The sequence below is a fragment of the Microtus oregoni genome, unplaced genomic scaffold, assembly GCF_018167655.1.
Source record: "Microtus oregoni isolate MIOR12 unplaced genomic scaffold, Mior012 000018F_ref0000195, whole genome shotgun sequence".
NCBI classification, from domain to species: domain Eukaryota; kingdom Metazoa; phylum Chordata; class Mammalia; order Rodentia; family Cricetidae; genus Microtus; species Microtus oregoni.
In genome coordinates, this window is record NW_024543077.1 from 32,311,696 (window position 1) to 32,332,449 (window position 20,754).

The 20,754-nt window shown below is 46.8% G+C and overlaps 1 protein-coding gene across 4 annotated transcripts in view; it reads left to right on the forward strand.

The window, feature by feature from the left end:
• LOC121459042 (small membrane A-kinase anchor protein-like) overlaps nt 1-20,754 on the forward strand; it is a 60,021-nt gene that overhangs the window by 21,706 nt on the left and 17,561 nt on the right. For 2 of the 4 annotated variants that reach the window (XM_041668542.1, XM_041668539.1), the window contains exon 1: nt 17,529-18,113. The exons of 1 other annotated variant lie outside the window; for it this stretch is intronic. The gene's annotated coding sequence lies outside the window, so the exon portion shown is untranslated. Of the gene's footprint in view, nt 1-16,989; nt 17,128-17,528; nt 18,114-20,754 lie in introns of those variants that run through there. One more of the 4 variants, XM_041668541.1, reaches the window with a different exon arrangement.

A 20,754-nucleotide genomic window follows, 5' to 3' on the forward strand; every position in this document is an offset into this window, starting at 1 on the left:
GATATATAACAAAGCGGTATTTTAGTAAAAAGGACGTGATGGGTCATTTAAAAAATGGTACTGATCCAATGGGTCTAATCCTCTGGATAGACTACATGTTAAAGTAAGTTCCTCACTGATTAAAGACAAAGAATTTGTTTGTGTATACAAAGATTCCTCAACTCGACTAAGCAAGATAGCACAAGGAAGCTGTTGAGGGGGAAATAATAAAAACACAACGTTAAATCCTGTATAACCAAGGGTCCAGTGTACAAACGAAACGAATGTGTCAACAGAAACTGAACCTTAAAAAGGAAATAATAAAGGGTGATGAACACTTCCACTCAAAAAGGCAGTGTAGGAAACTCATGACAGAGAAAAGCCCAGCTTGGCAAAGGTCCTTACAGGGGGTGAACCAGACAGAACCAAGGCGCCCAAGGCGCAAGGAAGGGGCGAAGAAGGACATGCGAGAGTGCGCTCAACTTATGGGCAAGAATCCAGCAGCCGCTCAACATTCACTGCTCCGTTAAGAAAAGCTAAACGGGAAACTCGCTATCTCTGGGGGTTGGGGGTGGGGAAGATCCTCTCACCCCTGCGGAAATGTTTCAGCCTTTTAAAACACGTAATCTGGGCTGAGGTCGCCGCAGGCTGTTGAGTTTGAAACCAGCGTGGGCTACAAAATGAGACCCTGCCTCGGTAATCCAAGCAAGACAAAACACAAGCTGGCTCTGTCCTCGGAGATAAACATATTTGCCTACCCCACTCCTCGGAGTCCATCCTGTCTGAGGCAGGCACACAATGTTTATTGTAGTGGCGTCTGCACTAGGGAGAGGCTATGGACGGTGAACTTACTAAACAAAACAGGGCCTCTCTCAGGGTGCGAGGGCACACCCACAGTGTTTATCAGGCAGTCATTCAGCCTTGCAATAGTATCCATACATCCACGCCTATGAGAGGCTTCCCCAATGAGAGACACCGGGTTGATGCTGTTCTCTTCTTCTCTTAAGGAAGTCCCAGGGAAGCATCCTGTTTCCCACTGAGGAGCTGTCCTTAAGGTTCATCAATACTAATCACGAGTCAAATGAAGTCTTCAAGGGTATCTCAGAAGATCTTTTTGAAGGTTTTCATAGTTAAGGTGCTGGGCACATGTGAACAGTCTTTCTAGAGACATTTTAACAAAATACGTGCTTCGTTAGGAAAGGAAGTCCATTTATAACAGTGAATATATATTTGTCTAGATATTTGAGAATTTAATTTTTATATCCCACTGGAAGTAAAGGGTTAAACGTTCCTATCAAAGTAAAGCTGGGGCTAGAGAGAGGGCTCAGGGACTTTGAGGACCCAGGTTCAGTTCCCAGCACCCACATGGCAGCTACGCAATGCCCCCCCCCCTTAGCCTGTCCCAACAGTGACCCCAGATCACTGTGAGTCGCTCAGTGGGCGTGGCTTGGGCTTTATTGTTGTAGAAAGTCGACATTGATTTCTACCCATTGTCTTTCAATTTGCATTTTGTTCTGAGGTTTCCACGTAGCCTGGAGTTCACAGTTCTCCCTTATGAGTTAACAACTTCCTCCAGCGTGTGCAGGGACGCATGTGAGTGTGGACAGGGAGCGCCAACCTCGACTGTGATCCTCGGGAACTCTATGCAGCCCCTTTGATACAGGGTCTCTCCCTCACGTGGAACGCATCATGTAGGCTGGACTGGCTGTAGTGAGCCTCAGGATTCCACCTGGTCGTGCCTCCCGGGTGCTGGGTGTGCCCGTGTGCCCAATATACCCAGCATGGGTGTTGGGGAAGCTAGCTCCATTCTCGTGGTTGAAAGGCACGTGCCTCATCTACAGAAATATTCCCCAGAACCTTTTCTCTACTAACATGTATCATGAGTTTCTACTGAGTACCGTGCAGTTATCTAGGAATTTAGAATACCTAATGGCGTCATTCTTCCATTTGCGTGAGGGAACATAAATAAATACAAAATATTCATTACGATATGTATTATGGGCACATTTATGAAATGTAAAGGAGGAATGAGAACAAATCTCCTAAATCAACCAGTTAGAGCATAAGATCTTTGGGCAACAACTGAGTGACTCATTTCTGCATGTTGTTTTTTTTTTCAGAAAGAATTTTCAAGATTAAAATAACAATTTGCATAAATCCAGTAATAACATTACACTCAACATAGCCTTACATTTTGTGATTATATAACGTTCATGCCGGTACATTTTAGGATTAGCATCGCAGCTACTAAATCTTTTGCCAAATATTTTAATATATTTTAATTAAATACAGTTCTATCACTTCCCCCTTCCCTTTCTTATCTTCAGCCTCCCTTATGCCCCCACTTAAACCCTCTGAAGCTGATGGCCTCTTTTTCATGTACATGCGACCTTCTGAGTCCAGTTTTGTCGGTCATGCGTCTCTCATCTCAGGACTGAGCACTTGTGCTGGACAACAGTTTAAGGGGCTTATCCCTGGTAGAGGCTAATTCTCCCTCCTTCAGCAGTCATTAGTTGCTGGTAGCTCTTTGTCTAGGTGTGGACCCCTCGAGATTTTTTTTCAATCCCCATTAGCATGACTCTTGTCTTAGCAGCTATTTCTAGCAGACGATCTCGCAGCATGTTCTCTGATCCTCCAGCTCTTCCCATCTTCCCACCAATCTCACAGCAGACTTTCTGGTCCTCCGGCTCTTCTCATCTTCCCAATCTCACGGCGGACTTTCTGGTCCTTCGGCTCTTCCCATCTTCCCAATCTCACGGCGGACTTTCTGGTCCTTCGGCTCTTCTCATCTTCCCACTCTCACAGCGGACTTTCTGGTCCTTCGGCTCTTCCCATCTTCCCAATCTCACAGTGGACTTTCTGGTCCTCTGGCTCTTCCCATCTCCTCATCCATGGTGTTCTGGAAACTTACATGCAGGGGATGTGTTAGAGATGTATCTTCTGAGGCTGGGCTCCCCATGACCTGTTGATCTCTGCATTGTGTCCAGAGGTGGGGCAGTCATGAGGTCATTCAGAAGAAAGCGTGGGCACGACTGACGTCCACACAGGACCTTATGCCTGCTCTGTCTTCCCAGGAGAGGCCAGTGGCAATGCTTCAAGTTGTTTTCTGTTACAGTGTAGAATGTGTTACTTGCTGATGTGTAAGGGATTCACTCTTATATTATTGATATTCAACATATATCCGTTTGAGACGTTTAGTGTCTCAATTCAGTAGGAATGTATATACATTTGAACTAAAAAGTCCAATTTCTGTTGTCTTAAAATATTGGTAGTTAAGTAAAATAACGTTTTAGTCATGAACTCTAGCAGGAATTTCTAACAATGGTTGAAGTAAAAGTCTTTATTATTCATTATTTTAAGACGGGGTCTCATTACACACCCAAACTAGCCAGGCACTCACAGAGCCCCTGGCTTTTTAACCCTTCCAGGTTAGCCCCCCCAAGAGCTCTATCAGATCTAGATTATTTAGAGATTTTAAAATACATGTAATTACATATCACTGAGAAGATGTTTTTGGTTCTTGAAGGGCAAATTCAGAGTGTAGAAAAGATGAAAAGACCTTTGCTTAGGCAACAGAAGCTAATTAAAAGAAGCCCTTCCCTTCATGAGGGCACAGCACGTGCAAGCTGTGCTCCAAAACCCACGAGTGGGCATTTCCAGGTGTGAACTGCTCACAGGCACTGATGCTATGAATAGTCTCATCTCTTTGTAAAGATATGCATTCAATTTTGTTGACTATACATGCTCAACAGACCAAACGGAAAACTCTAAACTCCAAAATGACCCCCACCTACAAAACTTTTTGACTTGATACTATAATTTGAAAATTCCATATCTGACATTCTAGGACAAGGCATGTCTGAAAGTTGGGGGATACTGTATAAAATGCCTTCCAAGCTGTAGGTATTTATGAAACACAAAAGAGATTCCTGTTTAGATGTGGGCTCTCTCATCACACACCTGCAAACATCCCCAAAGGTGAAAGAATGAAATTGAAATCCCTTGCGTTCCCACCCGTGCCCCATCTGTACACCTAGGGATGACCAATCATGCCCTACAGTTATGTTTCACACTACTTAGTTTAATCTAAGCATGGTCCAAGGTCTCCTCCCATTTGTAGCACAGGGGAGGGCCAGCATCTCCTCGTTCTGATGCTTGGCACTTTAACTTGGTGATCATAGTGTGGGTTTTAATGTTGATCTTTATTTGCATTTCTGGTGCAGAAGGAAAAACTGTTAAGTTGAGCCCCTTTTCTCGTACCTCTTGGGCGTTTACATAGATTCTTCGGTAAAGCGCTTATCAAAGCGTTATGCGTGCAGGAACGTCCTTTCTAAGGACGTGAACGGTATGCAGGAAAGAGCCAGGTGCAGCAGCCGGAAATGAGGAGGCAGGAAAGGTGTGCAGGCTTTGGGGTGGAGCTAGTGGGAGGGGCTAGCTGTCGAACTGAGACTGGAAAAATGGCCCTGGTGACAATTAGTGTCCTACAGTGGGAAGAACTCACACAGAAATAGGAGAATCCAAAAGCGACTCTGGAGTTCCTCACTTTGGCCACTGGCTGCCGTTGGAACTGGAGCAATGGGGGGGGGGGGGGGGGGTAAGGGGGTGGAGGGGGGGCAGGAGCATGCCTGCGATTGGTCACCCACAGCTCTAGGTTTTGGTGGGTGTGGTGGGATTTGCCCACTGTCCCAACTCCTCAGGAGGCTAAGGTACAAATCTGTGCCTGTGACTCAAGCACGGCCAGTCAAAGAATTTATCTAAAGAAAAAAAAAAGCGTAAGTTCGGTAGTTATTGACATAAAGGTGATCTGAAAGCAATGCGAACAGAGAAGCTCACCTGAGAATCTGAAAAAAAATATTATAAATTTAAAGAGACATGACCTCAGAACTGGTGGGCTTAGCACAGAGAGGCCAGAAGCCTCCAGGTTCACGTAAGCTAAGGCAGAAGCAGCTGAAGAAGACACAAGAAGTTAAGCGCAGACTGGGTAGTGACGGACTAAGACACGCCAGTGACTCTGCCAACACAGAAAGCGCTGGTAGCGTCAGTGACGATAAGGAAGCTACCGTGGTGGGCTTGAGACCAGAGGGTGCCAGAAACCAAAAGGGGGTCCATAGGTTTTGCAAAATATGGAGTGAACTAACAAATACTCCAGCACTCTACATACCCAAGGAAGATAAATTTGGATGATTTTTTATAGCGGCCTCACATGGAACAAGCAAACATGGGTTCTCTGCCTACTCTCCAGGACCCATTTCTGCTTTGGGGCTGAACCCAGACCCGAGGGAGAGCTACGGAAAAGCAGCTGTTAGTTTGGTTGTGGCTTTTGGTTGTCTTCCGAAGTCCTCAAAGAGATGTCTCTCCACCCATGTCTAAAAGATACAGTGGCAAGAACCAGACTACAGATCATACTATCTTAAATAGAACATGTGAGACCACATGTAATCTAACTCATTTCACGAAACATACCAGTTCCTTGATTAAATACAGAACTGATTTAAAATTGTAGGCCAAGAGATACTACCCATAAACATAATTGACAAGTACCATGAAAATATATGTGTGAACCAAATCAACCAATGGTAACCAAGCTTTTTTAATTCTAAAAATGAATATAAAGTAATTTTATGTTTGAAAATCAGAAAATGGATCGAAATGAAACTGTTTATCTTAGCAGATGGGGAAAATCATTTTTAAAATGAATTGCTCACATATATAAAAAAAAACTCTGAAAATGATAAATACGAAGCTTCTTTAATTTAAAAATAAAAGCTGGACTGGAGAGATGGCTCAGTACGGGTAAGCATGCTTACGGTGCAATCACAAGGACCCAAGTTCAAATCCTATCATGGCCCAGCATGGTGGCACAAAGGTCTGAAACCCCAGTGCCGTGGAGAACAGAGACAGGGTGGCCAAGGCTTGACAGCCTCCAACCTAGCTTCAGGTGTCCCAGTTGACCCTGTTTCAGGGGACTAACGCAGAGCATGACAGTGAAGAACATGGGATGTCCCTCTGTCCTGTGCGCACATCTGTGAATTCATAACACTCACTGAGACAGAGAGAGAGGGAGAGAGAGAGAGAGAGAGAGAGAGGGAGAGAGGAGAGAGGGAGAGAGGAGAGGAGATATTGTAGTCTGGGATGTGGCTTAGCTGGTAGGGTGCTTGCCCAGCATGTCCAAGGTCCTGGGCTCTCCCCTGAACTGCACGGTGCACACACAGAGTAGTGCCTGTCTATAATCCAAGCCTCTGAAGGTAGGGGAGGACGATCAGAACTTAAGGCCAGCCTCAGCCATACAGAGATTCTGAGCCCAACCTGGGAGATAGGACACTGTCTAAAAAAAAAAAAAAAAAAAAAAAAAAAAAAGGAAGGAAGGAAGGAAAATATTACACAAAAACAAAAACAATCCCTTTCACATTAGGAAGAAGAAGAATGTCCCTATTGCTACTTCTGTTCAGTTACAGCCAACAAGAAGAGACAGCAGATACCAAGTCATGAATAAGTTGTACACTGTCTCAAGCCCTTGCCGTGTAGGTGAGGCTGTTTGAGAGTGAGTCTTAATAGAAACACAGAACATTCTAGCAATGGTGCAGATCAGGGTCCGACCTCCCTTTCACTGAGAACAGAGTAACTAACACTTGCTGGGATTTACAGCTCAGTTTGAACCACAGAGACACAGAAAGTTAGCCTTCAATGAGGAATTAGTAGAACATCTAACTTGGATACCTTCCATTAGCTGTCCTCCCCTTGATGAGAGCACATAAGTGTACGGAATGTGATCTGCTACTCCCTCTGTGAGGTAATACCCATTGCCTCTCGGTGCTGCCGTTAACATGACGACCCCCGGCAACGCTTGTGACACCTGAGCTTGTTTGAGCCAAGACACAACATACTAACTGGGTGCCCCTGAAAGAGGAGAGTTTCTCTCCTCCTCTGTGGTAGGCTGTTACCACATGAGGCTCTGTGGAAGAAACAGTGACAGCCTTAACATTGTGTCGTTCGCTTTGAGCTAAATCAAGGCTGTCATGATACAACGTTTCTTTGAAGATGAGAATACAAGGCAGGAACTATAAGGGAATCGCCAAAGTAAGTCTTTGTCTTAGCTAAGGGGACTGTAACAACAAAAATAAGACACCATAGAATCATGGATTAAATCACAAAGCGATTCCTCTCCCTTCTAGAGGTGTCTGATATTAGGGTGGCAGCGTGATCAGGCTCTGGCGGGGACACTTTTTTTGAGTTGGGGGTTGTTATCTTCTCATGTCCTCTAAAAGTAGTGGGGGAGAAAGGCTGAACAAGCTTCCTAGTGTTGTTATAAGGACACCGTCTGAGCTCTTGCTTCCTGCACTGTGCTTCCTGCACTGTGATAATAAATCATGACAAAACTCAACCTGAGGGAGAGAGGGATTGCCTAGTTTCCAGTTCCAGGAGACAGTCTGTCATGGGGTGGAGGCCATGGTAGCTGGGGCTGGAAGCAACTGGTCACAGTCCCTTCACAGATGGAAAAGAGTCTGCTTGCCCTGTTATACGGTCCAGGATCTCCTTAGGAATGATTCACCCACAGCAAGCAGGCCTTCCCACCTCCACAATTAAGACAATCCCTAACAGATTGTCAAAGGTGATCTCTAAATAATCCCTCACAGGTGTGGCTAGCAGCCTGCCTCCTAGGAATCTAACCCCTACAACTCTACCCCTGTCAACTCCAAGGTCACTTTTTGTTTGTTTTTAGAGACAGCTTTCTCCATGCAACAGCATTGGCTGTCCTGGAACTCGTTCTGTAGACCAGGCTGCCTCTGCCTCCCAAATCCTGGGATTAAAGGCGTGTGCTACCACCACCCACCCAAACACATCACTTTCAGGCCAAAACCTCTTTGCTTTTGACTTATGACTGCTTTATTTATTTATTTTATTTTTTGGATTTTTCGAGACAGGGTTTCTCCGTAGCTTTTTTTTTTCTTTTTTTTTTTTGGTTTCTGTCCTGGAACTAGCTCTTGTAGACCAGGCTGGCCTCGAACTCACAGAGATCCGCCTGCCTCTGCCTCCCGAGTGCTGGGATTAAAGGCGTGCGCCACCACCGCCCGGCAACTTATGACTGCTTTATACTTTACAAACATACACACGACAACTTAAAGGTTTCCATAGCCCGACTTTCAATATTCCCATAGTCATCAATAGTTCCAAAATCTTTAAAAGTCCAAGGTCTCTTAACTGTGAATGAACAAGTTGTGTTACCTTCCGACACAGTGAGCATTCTTATTCCAAAATGAAAGGCTCAGAGCATAAACAGAATTTAAAAACTCCAAAGCAAAACTAAACTCCAACAGACCAACATGCAAGGCTGCAGCTCTTTGCCCAACATCTGCCAGCTTGTGATGGTACCACAGCTGGATTCCAAGAGGAACCGGGAGCCTCCCTCTTGCAGCCTGGCCACCCCCGGCACACGCAGCTTCTGTCTTAGGTTTCCGTCCCTTCGGCTTCAAACTTGCAGCTCTCCTTGGCAGATGTGTAGTGGACCTCGCATCTCCAATATTTTGGGGTTTCCATGGCTGATCAGGCTTCATCTTCACGCAGTGGCATCTCGGGGCCTCTCCTCAGGGTTTGTAACTCTGCCACACAGTGCCCAGCCTAAATTTTTGGATATTTCGTGCCTTCCAAACCAACACCACATGGTAACAGTGCCAGTTTTTGCTGCCAGCTTGAGATCAGCCCAGCCCCGTAGGTGGCAGCTGTATTAGCTGTTGTGTTCTCCCCGGGGAAATGCTTTCCTTTTGTCCCAGGGCCATGCACCGGGAGCCTCTCAATACTCTTTAAGGTTATAGATGTTTCTAGAGTTTTTGGTTTTTACACTCTCCTTGTCTATAACTTTAACCTTTCCCACATACCTTTTTTCCACCAAATACACTGGTTCATCATCTTTAAATTTAACTTCATTTATGTTCTTGGGACACAAACAGAATGAAGGCAGATTCCTGAGCAAAATGTCACACAAACAAGCCACTAGCCAAGTCATCGTAGAGTCCTCAGTAATCCCTTTGAAGCTTCATGAGACAGACTTCCACTGCCCACATTTCTCTCGGCACTGCCGTCTTCCTACATGCTGCAAGAACATCCCATTGAACCCTGTTTACGATATTCAGTGGTTTTTCTATCCCAGAGTTCCAAACTTCTCCACATCCCTTCCCCAAACAGTCATGAAGACCTAAAAGCCACACGGTCAGCTGTATCAACACCCCCAATCCATTCTCACTACCAATTCCTTTCTGTCTCAGCTGCTTCTCCTGTTTCTTGGATAAAAGACCCTGTCAGAACCAACTTACAAGAGAGAGGATGTGTTTATCTCATAGTTGCAGGTCACACTGACATTCTACCGTGACATGGAAGTCACGTGTGGAAGGAGCTTGAAGCAGCCGTTCACATTACATATGCCGTCACGGGAGAGTAACAAATGCCTGTCCGCATGCTCGGCTTGTTTCTCCATTCGTACAGTGCAGAATCCTGCGCCTAGGGAATGGTCCCACCCATGGTGGGCAGTCTTCCCTCCTCAACATGATAAAGGCAATCCTTTGCAGACACCCTCAGCGATGAGCCTTAGTTAGATAATCCCTCACAGATATGCTGAGAGATTTGCCAAGTTAACAATATTAACCCTCAAACTATTAATTCTAACACTGAGGGCTCATCCTCATGACCTAATTTACTCTACACAGTTACTGTGTCATACGCTGTGAGCTATTTCAAAGTATGAGCTTGTAGGGTGGGTACAATCATTTAGGGCACTCTGTCCTACGAAGCTAAATCCTAGCTGAGTAATTGATTAGGGATCACGTTTCATGACTTTTCCTCCACAATGATGCGCTTGCCAAGAACTTTGGAACTAACAAAGACATACTTAGACCCTGTTCTCCAGGGTGTGTGTGTGTGTGTGTGTGTGTGTGTGTGTGTGTGTGTACACGCATGCGCGCATGCATGAATGTATATGATGCCAATAATGTTCCCAGTCTTTTCTGTTCTCTCTGCTGCCATCCAGAGTACATAATTGGGCAGACTGGTGGGTCTCATTTTTCTCCTAGAACAGGTCATTAATATCGACCGTAGGACAGATCCAAGTGTATTTCATAAAAGCACAATTGGTTCCACAGCCCAGCATGGTAGTAGGAGTGGTGAGGTCACCATGGAGATGTTCCAGTGAACCTTATCTAATGAGTCATCGCTTCTTGATGGCTGGACTTAAATTAGACGTCTGGTAGACAGTCACAATCTAGAGATCAGGCTGGGTGGGAACCTGATAGGTCGATAAGAAACCAAACTGATGGGACTGGAGAGATGGCTCAGTGGTTAAGAGCATTGCCTGCTCTTCCAAGGGTCCTGAGTTCAATTTCCAGCAACCACATGGTGGCTCACAACCATCTGTAATGAGGTCTGGTGCTCTCTTCTGGCCTGCAGACATACACACAGACAGAATATTGGTGGCTCACGCTTTTAATCCCAGCACTCGGGAGGCAGAGGCAGGCGGATCTCTGTGAGTTCGAGACCAGCCTGGTCTACAAGAGCTAGTTCCAGGACAGGCTCCAAAACCACAGAGAAACCCTGTCTCGAAAAAACCAAATAAATAAATAAATAAATAAATAAATATTAAAAAAAAAAAGAAACCAAACTGAATTTGTTGTTCACAAAGCATGGTGGACCCACATCAGATAGAGCCGAAATTTGCTGGAGACCAAACTCTCTTTGGAATCAAGCCATTTTCTAAGGACAGAATTTTAATCTACATATCCATGCTTATCTGTAACTGTCCTTAATTCGAAGCTAGTCCCTAAATTGAGATGATGATTTAGTTCAAAACTGACAATGTTTTACAGAGCTTTTAGGACCTCAGGTTCTTAAGGGAGCTTCCAGGGAGCCAGACCACAGAGGTGACGCGCTGGGTCCCCTCGTTTAACCCACAGATCATGCGCGTCACCTCGTACAGCAATCGGTCCAGTGAGAACGCTGCAAAGTTTCAAATAAAATTTAAAAGGAAAGAGTGGAAAAAGCAGATGAGGAAAGAAGGATGAAAAGCAGCAGCAGGGAAAACTCCCTTCCAAACCTTTCTGAGCATGGCCCTGGTCTCTCAGGGGCAGTCCAAGAGAAAACATTTCTATTTTATTCTGATTGAAAGTAGAACTAATGGCCATTGTAACAAGTTTTTATTTTGATTAGTGTGTACGCGTGTTGTTGTATGTGTGAAAATACATGGATGTACAAATGTGTCCTTGTGGGTATGGAGGCTGGAGGTCATATCCGGTATCTTTTTTATTTTTTTTTTAAGCATTCTCCACCTTAGTGTTTTGAGACAGGATCTCTCACTGAATGAGGAGCTCGCAATTTTGCAAGACCAGTTGGCTAGTGAGGTCCCCAGCTCTGGGGTTACAGATGCGAGCTCAAACCAAACTCAGGTCAGGTCAGTGGGGCACTCTCCTGACTGAGCCAGGTCCCTGGCACCAGTGTAGAAAGGTTTCCAGCTCCGAGAATGTGCAACTTCCTCATGCATTTCCACTTTCTTCTTCCTCTATTCCCTGACTTCACTCAACAGACACAGGTCCTTTCTCTTTTGTCTTCAGCTCCATTATATACATTGATAATTAGGGCGTGTGTGTGTGTGTGTGTGTGTTTCTTATTTTCTCTTTTTTTCTTCTTCCTTGAAGTATGAGAACTCAAACTTAATAAACAATGTTGCCCTAAACCTAAGGATCTTGGAAGACTGAGATAAAAACAACTCCAGACTAGTGAGTTATGCAGGGCACAGCTTGTGAGGCACGGGAAGCCTCCCCGTGCTTCTCCCAGGCCACTGTCCTTCGGGTGGGATTTCCACAACATGATTGGTTTGGGCCACTAACCATACACTCACGCTAAGCATTGCACTATGAATTGTAAATCTGTGGATTCAAGAACAACTTTTATTACACTGTTTTTTGATCGAGGGTCTTTCTGAAAGTGTCTGCTATTTATCTTAACAAATCATTTGTTATGGTGGGCATGGGCCCCATGCCTTGTAACTTAGATTCATCTTCCTCCCGTTCCTTCTCATGCCCCTCCCCTTCTCTTCAGCACAGGATAGCAACACTTATTCCCTTCTTCACCATCTGAGATATTTGTTCCATGGTTTGATCGGCATTTTCTCACTTCTCACTGGGCATGCATGATTGTTGTTTTTCCTGTTAGACATTTGACCATTCATTTCGGACAGTTATTCTTTAGTATCTCCTAAATGTGTCTGTCATAGTTCAGAGGTTAGCTCCCCATCACTGCTGTCATTTCAAATAGAAGACCCATAGACTAAAGCCTTGCTTGGAGATACAGAAAACTCCCAAAAGCTTTCTGTTCTGTTCCCTCCTGTTTGGTTGAGACAGGGCTTCAGTATCAATGGGACTCACTCCTGATCCTCCTCCCTCAGCCTCCCAAGTCCTGGGTTTGTAGGTATGTGCGATTGCACCTGACTTTGGATTCTCTATTGAATTGTGCAAACCGACTGTCCAGAGCCACTACAGATTCCACAGCTTTGGGGGGCAGTTCACCTTCTTTTCAGATCCTGGTAAACTGGCCAGGAGCTATTGCCCATGTGAGCAGAGGATGTAGGAGCTGGATGGGAGAGATTGCTGCTTGGAACCAAGGCTAGATTTAACAGGCTACTGAAAAAGGACGGCTGAGGCCTTGGAAAGCAGCACAAAGCAACCAAAGACTAAAAGCATTGGCTCTGTTAATCCCAAAGATGGGAGGAGAAAGACCACTAACCCAAATCATCATGGTCAAATTAATAAAAGCAAGCTTTTTTTTTTGTTTTTTGATTCTTGTATATGGGCTGCCTCCCCCTAAGGAGGTATTCGACAGGTCCTCATTGGATGTGAGGAAGACAAGGCTTTCATAGCTTAGGGGTAGGAGTCCAGATGGGAGATTTGATGGGAAAATAGACAGCGTTACAGGAGCAGAAGATAAGCAGAACAAAGTAGCCCCTCCTGAAACAAAGACATAGTCGCAAGGTAGGCAATAGCAAAGTAGTCATAAGAACAGGTAGTTATAAAAAGGTCGTTATAGGTGGTCATATAACCTTCTGAAACCAAGGTAGGGTTGCAAGGTAGTGATAAACACCTTTTGAAACAAAGACATAATTACCATTCCTGGAACATGCAACACAGAACCATTTGCGGTTAAGGTTACAAGTGGGACATAGCCTAATCCTTGAGAAGCAGAAGTCTAATCCTAAGTGGAGTGAACTTACTTTGTCTTTCCTGGTGGCTTTCAAGTCTGGGATGGAGGCAGGCTGGTTCTTCGGCTTTGGGCTCAGGCCTGGGTTCATATTTAAGTTCGACTGCACGTCGGAAGTGACCTTCTATTTCCCATTCTCTCCTATTTGAAACTGGAATGATACCCACTTCACAGGACTATTATAAGTGGTCTGGGATGGATGCCAGGGGCTGGGGTTATGCTCCCAACTTACAGAGATAGCATGTAGGAGGCCATTGTGGTTCCCAGTTCATAGGTGATCAATGACTAAGAACTATCATCAGCAATGAACTGCAAAAAGGATCCCTGATAGTCTTGCCTAGTAACTGTCATCATCACCTCTGTTAAAGTGGCTCGTGGTCCATCGAGGGTTAGCAGCTACATGGTACATCCTAAACCATACAACGTTTCTAGACAGGCAAACCATTTCTTACGCTGAATGATCTGAAACCCGAGGGCCAATTTATTAAATATTTGGCAGTTGATTTGATTTCGGAGGAGAAATCTTGAATAGAATTTAAAACTGTTTTCTTAGACTCTCCCTGGGCAAGGGCACAGACAAGGGAATGGAATGCCAAGGAGAGACTCAATTATGTTGATAACATCAGACAAATCGTTTTTTTTAATACTGCAAGAAATGAGATAATGGAAATTGAAACACACATGCCACAAAAAAAAAACACAAAGCGCGTGTAACAATGGCACCTAGATAGTATATTTGGCAGTAATGACCATTTTAATATTTCTTTGGTGTTAGCAATGTCTCATATCCATAGCGCACACGCGTGCACACACACACACCTAGGCCCTTGTGAAGTATCAGGTAAAGTGATGTTTTGGCCTTTGACTCTGTGAACGTGTTAGACAAGACTCTCTCAGCCATGTGACTCAGGCTGGCCTTGAGATTTGAACCCTCTTTGGGCACAGGGTCGACAGGGAGGGGTGGAAAGAGTTAAAGTCTGCAGGAAGGAAGGACGGACGGCATTTTTACACTCACACAGTTTCTTAGGCTGCAGAAAACATTGAAGAGTCCACCCATGCACCTGGAGAGGAGGCACAGGCTGCTGTTCCAGAGATTCGGGCTCCATGGCAGCTCAGAACTGTCTGGAACTCCTGTCTCAGGAGATCTGACATCCTCTTCTAAGCACTAGGCATGGTTGGGATGCCCAGACACACATGCAGGCAAAAATCCATATTCACAAAAAATAAATATTTTTAAAGGATCAACACACCATTTCTCCTCCTGAATTGTAAAGCTTTGCATCACAGAACTCTAGCCTAGTGCTCGACAGAGTGTGTCAGTCACCCAGTCACAGCGGTATCTGGGGATCTCCTCCAAATCTGAATAAAATCGTGGCAAGTAAGAAAAGTTCACAACAGAATAGTCTCAAGCTTCAGCAGCAGAGGGCGCCACCTTCTCTGCAGCCACCTTTATCTGGATTCATTATATTGACCAAAACCAATCCAGTCCAGAGATAGGACTAGGCTCCCTCTGTCAGGACCTCCTTGGAACTGGGCTCCTGGATGTGAAGAAGGCAAAAAAAGAAGTGGGCTGTGCCAAGAGGCCTGGCTGTGTTGAACTCCGGGGAGCCTCAGAACTGGCTTCCAGGCGTTGGCACAGGCTCAAAGACAAACTCTTGGCCATCCCTATCAGACCTAAGGTTCTTGACAGCTTGAAGTAGAGGGGAGGGAGGGTCTCTTCTGGACCTCGTAGTCACAGTGTGGCGACAGACCTGCTCCTCCACGGTCGGCCTCACTCGTAGGCAGGAGGTTAAGTGTGGATAACTCTTAGTAAAGACGGTCCCTGTGGTCTTGAACAGAGCCAAGATTAATAACATGTATGTGGGACTGGTAACACACTCATGGGTGAAACGTTACTGTGTGAACATACATCCCGATTTGGGACCCTGCGCACCCATGTAAAAACCCAGGTGTGACAGTGTGCTTGTATCCTCCCGTGCTGGGGGCTGGGGGTGCTGAAGAGAGGAGGAGCCTGGGGCTTGCTGACAAGTCAGTCTAACCAAATCCACCAGTCCAAGATTCAGGGAAACAGAAGGTGGAGAGGAGCAGAGGTAGACTTCTGAGCTTGGTTACACTGTTACACACAGCCATGGGCACACACACCCAAACAGGTGCACACACACACCCTCCAACTTTGTACACACACATAGACAAAGAAAGCCTTATGCCCACGTCTGGGGTGCCCTTCTGATGGAGGCCAGAGACATCCTCACCCACTTTCTTCTTCTGCCCTAGTAGCTAGGATGCACAACCACAGTTTTCTTTCTCTTCTCTCAAGGACCGACACCCATCACTCAGAGTGTGGCCTAGCGATCTCTTAGAATCATAGCAACACAGACTGACTGAACCTTAAAGCTGAGAAAGGCAAGGGCCAGCAAATATTACAGGAATTGAGCCTCAAGGTAGAGCCTTGCATTGGATCCTAATTATTCAGCGGAAATGTATGGGAATACATGCACCATCTAGACACAATCAATTTTGTATATTAAAATAATTGCTTATCAAACAAATCAATTTAATGATGTTCACACTCTGATGCCATTGGTCACACTAAATGACAAAATTTACATGTTTGAGCTACAGTATTTTTCAGGTAAAAGTTACCTTAGCTGATTTACACGGAACAGAAACTAAAGGCACCTGACTTTCTTCAGGCTGACCTAGGTCTGACGGCTTCCCAACCCCTCTGTTCTCAGGGTCGATTCTTTACTGAACTGAACCTTCAGAGAACCTGCTGGTGCAAGCCTATAGGCTTCAGGGTTTCCGTGTGTGTGTGTGTGTGTGTGTGTGTGTGTGTGTGTGTGTGTGTGTAGGGGTGCATGCGGGTGCATGGGGTGCGGGAGTGTGTACATGCAGGTGCATGGGATGTGGGAGTGTGTGCATGCAGGTGCGTGGGATGTGGGTGTGTGTGCATGCAATTGTGTGGGGCTGCAGGAGTATGCATGCAGATATGGGGGAGTGTTGCATTCAGGTGTGGGTTGTGCATGCAGGTAGGAGATGCAAGAGTGTATGCATACTGGTGTGTGAGAAGTGTGTGCATGCAGGTGTGTGTGGGGGATATGTGCATGCAGATGGGGAGTGTATGGGAGTGTGTGCATGCAGATGGCGGTTGCGTGGGTGTGGGAGTGTGTGCATGCAGGTGTGTGTGTGTGGGAATATGTGCATGCAGATGGGGAGTGTGTGGGAGTGTGTGCATGCAGGTGTATGTGGAGGTGTGGGAGTGTGTGCATGCAGGTGTGTGTGGGAGAGTGTGTGCACGCAGGTGTGGGGGTGTGTGGGAATGTGCATGCAGATGGGGGTGTGTGCATGCAGGTGTGTGTGGGGGGAATATGTGCATGCAGATGGGGGTGTGCAGGAGTGTGCTGGAGTGTGTGCATGCAGGTATGTAGGGAGTGTGCGTGCAGGTGAGGGGGTGCAAGCGTGTGTGCATGCAGTTGTGGGGGGTGCAGGAGTGTGCTCATGCAGAGGCCAGAGGAAGCCCTCGGGTGGTGTCTTCAACTACTCTTGAACTTATTCCCTTGAGACAGAGTCCCTTGTGGAACCTGAAGACTACCCTTTGGATTGGCTGGCTTGTGGACTCCCAGGAATCCACCTAGTTCTGTGTCCCCCACATTCCTAAGGCAGGTCTCAGCCTCAGCATGTTCCTCTGTAATGCGAAGGAGCCAAAAGAGTTGTCAGTGAGGTTCCCTCGAGGCATGAATTTTGCATTGACAATCCATTGTGGAACAGGCTAAAATAATGGTTCTTTTGTCATTCTCTTGGGGCTGTTGCTCTCGCTGGGAATCTCGGAGACAGATGCAGGCATCACATGAAGCGAGCGACAGCAAGGTCTAACTGAATAATGGCCATGTTTGGAGGTCCCTGCATCGTTAGAGAGTAAGAAAATGGTCTTTCAGGATATTTTGTTTTGAGAAACAAGCGTGTCGATCGTTGTGGATGGGAGGATAGAAAAGTGCAAGACCGGATGCATTTTCAAATCTGTAAATACTCCGGAGCACTTTTGCTTCGCTCTCTCACGGTGCCAAGTCCTTGGTCGGGCGGAGTCTGCAGGGTAGAGCTGCGAGGGGTGAGTCTTGGGGTCAAAACAGTTTTCCTGCTAAGCCGGCACCAGGGCGGCGGAGCCTTCTCGGGGAGGGCCAGGCTGCAGGAGGTCACCTGCGGAGCTGGCGCCAAGCTGCAGCACCCGGCGTGCCGCGCCTGCTCCCACGCGGACGGAGATCAGGTGATGTCGCAGCCCAGGTGGCTCCGGGGAGGTGGGGCGGGAGAGTGAAGCGGCCTGCTCACTTAGCTTTCGTACTCGGCGATGATGATCTAGATCCCGCTGGGGAGGTGGCGCCGCAGGGATATATCGCGTGCCGGGGACCGGCGTGCGAGCGGTGGCCCAGCCCTTTGGATCTTTCTGGCGCTGGGTGGAGTAGCCCCTGGCGGTACCAACGCGGAGGGCGTGCTCAGTAGCCGCCGCTTCCCTTGGCTCCACCTGCTGGATACCACCCGGTGAGGGCCGCGAACTCGCGAGCAGAGCGGGGAGGGCGGGCTTCAGGAGGAGGAGCCGGGGGGCACGGCCGCAGGACGCCCGCCCTCCGGGAGTGGCCACTAACTTGACCCAGCTGGCGTTCACGAGACGGCGGAGTCGCTGTCCCTGCAGCCCCGCCACGCTGCGCCCTTTCAGGCTGCCGCTCCCACCCTGACGCCACGCAGCGCCCTTTCAGGCTGCAGCTCCTACCCTGACGCCAGCGCCTTGCCCGGAGCAGCTCCTGACCCGGGAGCCCCGGCTACGGCCAGGGGCATGAGGCTCGCCGAGCACCCACGCCGAGGCCGTGCAGACCCGCGATGGCTGCACAGCTACGCCGCCCCTGTGTAGGGTAAGTGAACATCTGGGAGGTGGGTGTCCTGCTCGGTTGCTGTGACCTTTTCCCATTCCAAGCCAGGAAAGCTGGAGTTGAGGGAGTTAATTGTATGGAACATTTCACAGCTGTCCCGGATACATCCTCACAACCCAGGTCCTTAATTGAGCCGCTAGCTCCGCCCTCCCGATCTTGTTCTCAGCCCTCAAATTCAAGTATTTCTTTGTGGGGTGCAGATTCCCTTCCCACCTGAAAAGTGAATGAAGGGTTTCAGGTCAAGGCCGCTACAGGCGCACGCCAACCTGTCAGGCTTGTGCTGAGTGGCACATGACGAGCGAAGTATTGATGCCTTGTACTCTTGGAAGCCGTGGGAGGCTGAATCTTGAGGGGAAATCATGCAAATGAGAAAGAAGTGGAAGAGTAGACCCTTAGGTTCCTCAGCCGCCAGAGAAGGCTCTGAGAAGCAGGGAGTTTCTGTCTCCCGTCTGACCCCTCCCCGTCCTTTATTGGCGGTAATACCACACTGTAAACTAGTGACTAGCCACAGAAACTGCTACATCTAAATATCAGATGGAGATTTTGAGGTACAATTTCAGGGAATTAAAGCGTCTATTTCTACTGTGGCAACATCAGCAGGCAAATAATCTGGTTTTCCTTCGAATGAAGGTTGTTTATGGTTCCCGAGATAGTTCTCGTGCCCGTATAGATGGGGACTAACGTTATTTAAGCAGAATGGTTCTGGACAAAGTCTAACTTCAGATTTGACCCTTTTCTTCTTTCTAATAACTTTCTAGTACTTTCGTCTAGTGGTCTGCCTGCCCTGTTAATTTCAATAGACTGTCCAAACCTCACTTCTGGTAGAAGCTAGGTTTTGATTGGCCACTTCTATGTCAGAAAACTCCCTGTGTGTTTGGAGGTAACTTCCCGTTTGTGTCAGCAAGGCCATGCTGACAAGGGCTTCTGGGGACCTGTGTCTCCTCAGTCCTGCCCTAGCCAAGAACCTCCCGGCTTCTGGAATTACATGCAAGAATTCTTCTTTTTGCAAAGGAAATCTAAAACTTCCATCTGCAGTCCGTCCCACTCACTCCCCTCCCCCCCCCAAAAAAAAAGAAAATACAGAAAGAAAGGAGAAAAGAGAAAGGAAAGGCTTGAAGCGACAGTTGTGTCTGTTTGGCTGGCAGCTGTGAGGAGGGAAACGTTAACTCACACGGTACATATAGGTGCTCAGAAGCCACAGCAGGCTTGTCTTTAATGAATAAACCAAAATTGATTAAACAGCGGTTTTATTGTGAACAGTCAGAACACGACTTTCTACCAAAAGTCAACTTTATTAATCTCTAAATTGTGCAGCTTCGTGCTTCCTAAGTGGACCGCTTTCTCTCTTTTGGTTTCTCTCTCTTTAAACCTTTAATCTCCACGTTAACAGAAACATTTCAACTTTGATTCTGACAGCCATTGTGTTAATTCTCCACATTTGAGAACGCCCAGCACGGGTCCTTTCGTGCTGAAGGTTGCACAGTTAGGAGCCCAAGGCCTGGTGGAAAGGCTGCGCAGTGAGGAGCCTGGGCCACGCTAGAAAAGGCTCTGGAGGTTTGAACTTTGAAGCCTGGTATGCACTCTTCCACAGATCGTAAAATGAGGCTAATGCCATCCACTTTCAGGCCCATTGCTGAACTCCAAAGAACTGAGGAAGGCAGAAAAGAGATTGCCAATATAGTTGGGTCCCTACAGATATTAGTGAGTCAGGGAGTTCGGCGCTTAAACTGTTCTAGTCTGTCCGTGTTTTCGCTAAGGATTTCAGGAAAGGAAAGTTTAATCAAGTGCCTTGTGGGGAAAGAGCCTCCGGGTTTGACTCCGAGGGAACCAGTCAGCTTCCGACTGGTAGAAATACAGACCTCTGCCCCACCCCAGCCTTGCCTGCTCATGCCTTTAATTTTACTGGAGATTTATGTCAAATTAGTCTATAGGGCTTGGGAATTCTAATTCATTTTCTCCTGTATTTAGTATTAGATGCTAACATTGGGACCAAGTCGTGCGAGTGGTTTCTTGAGACCTTCCCACAGGTTTTCGGGAGATTCCCAGACGTTCATGTGTTCACGACTCGGGGTTCTCTCGGTTGTTAGCGTCTGAGTGATCAGAACGGGAAGGCATGGGCCATTCACCGCTTCTGCTTGTCCTGTAGTTCTCCCCATCATTGCCAGCTTGATGCTCAGAAGGCAGAGGACAGCCGCTTTCCTTCTCTAATTAAAGCACCATCTGCCTTGGGATTCTAGGGTTCTGCTAACTAGGGCCCATGTTCCATAGCAAATGTACAATGCAGAATATGCACCAGATTGGAGGCATCGGCATGTTGAGTTTTGGCAATAGTAAATAACTCCAGATAGCTTGTGGTATGCAAAACACTATATTTTAAGAATTCATTTCTTAAAATGAAGAGTAGAGAAATCACACATTTTTCACAAGGGGCGGAAGGTAAACAGAGCCAAGAATCTAGATGGCAGAGACACAGGGATGCCAGGGAGTCCTGTGGAGTAGAGGTGTGTCTTCTGTGTATCATCAGAACGTTGTAAACATTAACCCGAGTCCGCTTCTCCAACTCTGCAGAAGCTTTTGTATATGAACAGTCTGAACAAAGCGAATAGCATCAAATCCACTGCTT